General features: G+C 41.3%; 1 pseudogene; it reads right to left on the reverse strand.

Moving 5' to 3' along the window:
• Positions 1-595: 595 nt before the first annotated feature.
• Positions 596-4,140, reverse strand: LOC124975337 (olfactory receptor 7G2-like; annotated as a pseudogene).
• Between the last annotated feature and the right edge of the window lie 2,584 nt (positions 4,141-6,724).

Here is a 6,724-nt window from a genome sequence, read left to right on the forward strand (position 1 = left end):
ATATCATCACAAACCACTTATATCATCTAATTATGCCAACTTCACAGAAGAAGGCACTGAATGTGGTGAATGCTATAATTATCCCAAGGTTGCAGTTTATAACTAAAAATTATCACTAGATGCTTCACAGACTGTGAATGGGCAACATTTTGCCTCACATGAGACTAAATCTGGTGGTGATTCAGGTGACCCCAACCATAAGAACAGGTAGAGGTTACTCTCAACATATGACCACAGCTAAGATTCAACATATTCCTGACTGATGACCTTCTACAGTTTGCTTTTTTCTAGGAGGGCAGAAAAACACATTTTTCAAAAATTATAGCCTAGTACTTCAATAACCATTTCTATGAAACATGAGCAAATAACGTATGTTCTGTTCATTGGACTCAGGAGTCAAATATCTTGAGTTAGACAAAAACAAGTCAGGGTTCAAGACAAGTTATAAAGCACATGGTGATTATTTACCTAACCATTTGAGAAAAATGCAATAAGACAAGTTTGACATATTCAGGCCCAATAGGAATGCTGTCATTTTGACTTACTCTAGATCAAAGAGAAAGAACATGGAGATGTGGAGATAGAAATCATCATATCACAGAAGGGAAGGTGTCCCTCCAATGAGCTTCCTCAGGGCTTTCTTCAAGTCCTAGCTCCTCAGGCTGTAGATTAAGGGGTTCAGCATCTGAGGGACCACAGTGTACATCACAGAGGCCACTGCAGTCTTCTGGGGGAGTCAGTCACTGCAGAACTGATGTACACCCCAAAAGCTGTCCCATAGAACAAGGAAAAAACAGACAGGTGAGACCCACAGGTAGATAAAGCTTTATGCTTTCCTTCTGATGAGGGCATTTTCAAGGCAGAGGACACAATGTGAGTATATGATAAAATGATTCCAGAGAGGGGAAAACCACCAAATATGCAAGTTGCAACATATATCAGTACATTATCAACGAAGGTATCAGAACAGGCCAGCTTGATGACCTGAGCAAGTTCACAGAAAAAAGAGGGGGATCTCCAGTTCTGTGCAGAAGGACAGCCTCAGCATCATCAGAGTGTGAAGGAGGGCATCCACAGAGCCGATGAACAAGGAGACCAGAACCAGCAATACACAGAGGTGGGGCATCATGTTGACTGTGTACCTCAAGGGATGACAAATGGCCACATACCAGTCATAGGCCATTACTGCAAGGAGAAAATTTTCCAAATATGCAAAAATTAAGACAAAAATGATCTGGGAGAGACATCCTATGTAAGTGATGCTCTGATCCTGTGTTTGGATGTTCACCAGCATCTTGAGAACTGTGCTTGTGCTTAAACAGATATCAGCCAAGGACAGGTTGGAGAGGAAGAAGTACATGGGGGTGTGGAGGTGGGAGTCAGAGCTGACAGCCAGGATGATGAGCAGGTTTCCCAGGATGGTGACCAGGTACATGGACAGGAAGAGGCTGAAGATGAAGGGCTACAGTGCTGGGTCTTCTGTCAGTCCCAGTAGGAGGAATTCTGAAACAGCTGATTGGTTTGTGGGTTCCATGTTGCTGGTGAATACAATGGGAAAGATGGGAGAAAGCATCATAACCAATATGGACAGCAGCAGAACTTGGAAAGAGGACAGAAATGCACATCCCTGATCCCCAACCCCAGTTATCTGCTGAATCACCCTCAGGATAAGAACAAGCAATCTCTGCTTCAACAAGTCCTTGGGAATATTTGATGTAGTTTGAGAACAACTTCATCAAACACAAAAGCTTCCTCCTTGTTACTGAGAACTCAAGTGAATATTCAGATAATTTTTTGTGGTACAATTTCTCTCCACCTCTCATTACACACTCCTCCCACTTAACTTCTTTCACTGAAATGAGTTGTTATTGAATACAAATTCTGTTTCAGGCACTGTGCTGTGTTAGGAATAAAATAAAGTGTGAGATGTGACTTTTGAATAAGAATTTATCATACCTTTATTTTAAAAGATGTCAAGAATAAAGTCTGGAAATCTGTCTTCTAAAGCAATGGTTCCCTAATTGGATCTTGCTTCAAAACCATCCTGTGAATTTTTATGTGTTTTATTACCATCCAGATTTACCCAGGAGGATACTCAGGAAAGATGAGTTTATATCACAGATAGCAGAACCACAGTGCATGTTCAGCCAAGATTGGATTTGAGCTCACATATTCTGACTGTTGAGTGGGATCTTAAGTAATCTCTGTCCATAACTCCAGATAGTATAATGAGCATTGATAATTTGCCACTCATACCTCATCATTTCAATTGCAATTTTATTCTTTCCCCTACCTAAAGCCTCCAATCCTTCCCTGGCCTTCAATATATGTCCAGCTCTACCTGTGAAACAGTTACAGAAGGAGATGGGATCCTTCCTGGTGGACTTGAGCAAAGATTAGGAAATGTTGCATCTCTGCCTTTGAACCTCAGAAAACATTCCCACAGGAACGTAATTCAGTCCCTTAAGAAACTCATGCTAAGGGAAGCCAGGAGATTCTCTACCTCATTTTAAAGGAGTTCTTCCCTTAATTTAATAAACAACATATCAATTTAAAAAAAAAAAACTACCAAATGCGATGAAAGTGAAATGTATAGACTGATAACAAAAGTGATGCAAATAGAAACAATTTTTGGATTCTCACAACAGGCACTTACAAGTTGACACATCCTCTCAGGACAACCTGGGACTTCCCTGGTGTGTCACAGAGGAGCAACGGCCTTTGTCTGCAGAGTGAGACAGAACTGGGTAGAACAGCATTTACCATTGAGTGCAATATGGAAAGTACACACTCTGAACATGATCCAGGCTCTAGAAAAGCTTGAGGAGGGAGAAATCACCAACTGTACAAGAAACCAGCTGCCTGTGTAATGCATTAATCACCTTGCTTCTGGAAGTCATTTTGGAATGATTTACATCCAACCATCACATTGTACACCTTGAATTTATACCAGTTTTACTGAATTATCTACCAATGAATTTATAAAAATACCATGGTCATGATTTATGATGAAAGTCATCCAACAAAACACCTGCACACCATCGCCACATGGGTCCCCCACTCTGATATTTCCTTTTGGTTTCTGTGTTTACAGTCGTGAACTGTGGCTCAGAGCACTCTTCAATCCTCAGAAGAGTGTGTCAGAGTAACTGAGGAACAAGGACAGAGAAATCATAAAAGCAAATATCAGGGAAGTGTTCACTGTGATGAAACAAATTCTGGAATTGATGGACAGGAGAAAGAATAAGAAGGAAACATTGATTAAACACTGCCTGTGAAATGGAGGTGAGCAGAAATGCAGACCTGGGCGATGCACACACATGTGAGGCATGGACATATGATAACATGTACAGGAACTAAAATGATTTCAACAGTGAATGAATGAGACACATGAATTGCACCTCTCAAACACCAAATATGGGATTTTAGACATCTGGTTAGTTTAAATAGGAATGTTGTCCAAAAGCCTCACCTGGATGCTGAAGGTGGAAGATGGATCTTCAGGAAATGTAGGCTGATGTAGAGTCAGAGGCTCCTGGTCAGGAAGGCACCTCTCTGGGAGGAGTTCATGTGCTTCATCCTGACTGGGGCAGGGCTGCTGAGTGAGGTGGTCCCATACTGATGCCTACAGTCTCTGTTTCTCTGCAGGCTCAATATTCCAAACTCCTCATTAGTTCAGCTATTTTACTAACATTCTGATCCCAAGAGTGCACGTCCTTGAAGACCAGCTCTGCAGGAGTGAGGAATTCAGGGTGGCTGATTCCTGACCCCTGAGGCCTGTGATTGCACCACTCAGTTCTCTGCAGCTTCTCTGTTCACTTGCATTGCTTGAGGCTTGCATCTCTCTACCAGGTCTTCTTTCAATTACAAACAAAGACATTATTTTAATTAATCATTTTGGGAATCTTGCTTTAATAATTTGGAGACATTTCCTATATTGGTGGGTAAAAATAATACTTCCTAAAATATTAGCTAATTCATTGTTAGTCTGCTTTTTGTTGCTGTAATGAATACCTGGGAGAGGTTCATTTTGGCTCATGGTTTGAGAGGTTTCATTCCATGGTCACTTGGCCTGTTGCTCAGCCAGTGACAGCACAGTACATCATAGAGGGAGAGCATGGCAGAGGCCAGTTCAGTCATGGCAGCCAGGGTATGAAAAGAGGGAAAGAAGAGGGACCAGGATCCCAATATCCCCTTCAAGGGCAGGCACCCAGGGACCAGACTTCCTTCTACTATGTTCCACGTCTGAAAGGCCCCAGCACCTCCCTCTAGTGCCACATCATGAAGACCAAGCCTTAACATGTGACCTTACAGGACAAATATCCAAATATCCAAAATAATAATGTACTATTGCAAACACCCAAGGTGCTTCTCCTTAGTCAGATAGCTCTTTGCTGGACCATAATTTTTGTTTTTTAATATTTTCATAGAATCTTCTAATACATTCTCTTTCATCACTGCTGACTGCCAAAAATGCAGACATAGCTGTCACTTCCTGCTTACCATTTCACCAATGCCATTTTCACTTCCATCCCAATAGTTTCAATTTTTTTTTTCCTTCACATTAGACGAGCTTGAGGTGCAATACTGGTTTGTTACTTTTAATCAAGAAATAATTACAAAATTAGCAAAAGACAGTATTCTGCAGCTATACTCCTATGCTCAACACCCTGGACTAGTTTTCATCAACCATTTTACAGGTGGAGGTGGAGTTCCATGTTAGTTTTCTTTTTAAAACATTTTATGTATAAAAGCTTCAATATTTTCACAATGAATGTAACTTAGAATATTTTAAGACTGTACGTCCATTGGATGTTTTATTTAAATGGATGACTACATAAGGAGTTTCTTCACCATGTTAAACTCATCCACTATAAAAAATGGAAAGAGTATATAAGAGGTATCAGTGGAGTTATTTCAAAAAGGTTAGTGTTTCCACTGACAACCCCAAACAGAGCAATATGTAAAAGGAAGGTGAAGCTTTCAAGGGACCAAAAAATTAAAAAAAACACCCTCAACTATAATAGGATAAGTAAACAGAAGTCAAGGATTTCTATGGATTTGTCTCCATAAGCCAGAAAGTGCTTCCTCTTTGATGGCTGAGGACACAGTGTTCCAGGAGGACATTAGTGTGCAAGAGCAGAAGCAGTTTCTGTACCTGAGCAATGAACAAGGTGAACTCGAGCACTTCCTGCCCCCATGGCTATGGAGCTGGAGCACCTGAAAGTTTCAGAAAAGTCTCCAAAGAAGACCTTCACTGAGCTCGCTGCCAGCTTTGTATGGATTTATGGCAGCATGCACATCATTGAGCAGAAGGGAATAAACTGGATTTAGGCATAGAGAACTAACTGGTGATGGGGGAGAGTGATTGTGAACCAGCCACAGGAGAAAGTTCGCTAAAGCTCTCATTGGGTTCACCTTGGGAAAACACCAGAGGAGAATAGCTGTGGAGAGGGAGAACAGGGATTCACCTCAGAGAGTGTTGTTATGAATGGAGAAGGCACTGAGATGCAGCCAGGCTGAGATGAGATGTCAAGCAATATTTTACTTTTGCAATTCTGGGGATAATACCAGGGCCTTACATATGGGAGGCTACCACTCCAACACTGAGTGACAGCCCCAGACACAGGGAGCCATTTTTGGAAGAGAAATTCATATACTTTGAAATTAACAGTGTCAGACTCCCAAGATGAACACCTACCTTAATGTAAGGGGACTCCCAATTAGTACCCAATTAGCAATACTGAACACTGAAGCTTCTGCAAGATTCTGTCACGTGACTCCTGAAAGCTTCCACCCATAAAAAACCACAAAGAACTTCTTGGTTCTCAAGACCTTCCATTCTCTACCCACCAAAGTGGTGTATCACCAGCAGCGATATCAAAGCAGGACCCACATTCAAGAGCAGAGCATGTGTTTTTGAAGCCTTAGGCGATATGACTATTAGTTAGTTGAAGCATTGTGAGCAGTTTACACTTAACGATGAAATCATTCTCCATACAATGATCTCTTGCACTGATTTTTTTAAAGGTAGGAATCACAAGAAAGATGACATATGCTGGAATTTAAAAAAAATAAATGAAGAAAACTATAGCAATTGTTTAGTGGGTCCTAAACTGAATATTGGATAAGGAAGACACAATGTCCCTCAACAAGCATACTTGTTGGTTTTACAGTTGCTAGAGGAGGAAAAGGAGCAGCACAGCAGAGAGAGGAAGAACCCTGAGCAAAGGTCCCCTGGTGCTTGGAACCTGAGGCTTTCCTGATGCAGACTCAGCAGGCAACACGATGAGCATGAGATCCTTGCGACGTGTGATCATTGGGATGGCTGGCCATGGAAATGGCTACAGTTTGACAGGTCCCTTCTTTCTCTCCTTTCCCAGCTTGCTGTTGGTGTCCCTCACCCTGAGACTCCTGAGACACCAACTCTTCCTTCCTCTTTGTCGGCTCACATACAAATCCAACCCATTCGGGCATGGATACACCTTTCCCCTCTACTGGATTCACACGTGTGTTTCTAAGTATTTCTAAAGGAAACCCTATTAAAACTAACAAACAAACAAACAAACAAGCTACCTTGAGGTGCAACTAAGCCATTTGTGATTAAAAACACAAACCTTGTTATTTCAACTTTTTCTACCTATTTCTTGTATAAATGCAAGTGCTAATATAGAGACTCTAATTTACCCAAAAACTCACAAATACCACAGGGTAATTATATGTA

The sequence above is a fragment of the Sciurus carolinensis genome, unplaced genomic scaffold (genome assembly GCF_902686445.1).
Source record: "Sciurus carolinensis unplaced genomic scaffold, mSciCar1.2, whole genome shotgun sequence".
Classification (NCBI taxonomy): Eukaryota; Metazoa; Chordata; class Mammalia; order Rodentia; family Sciuridae; genus Sciurus; species Sciurus carolinensis.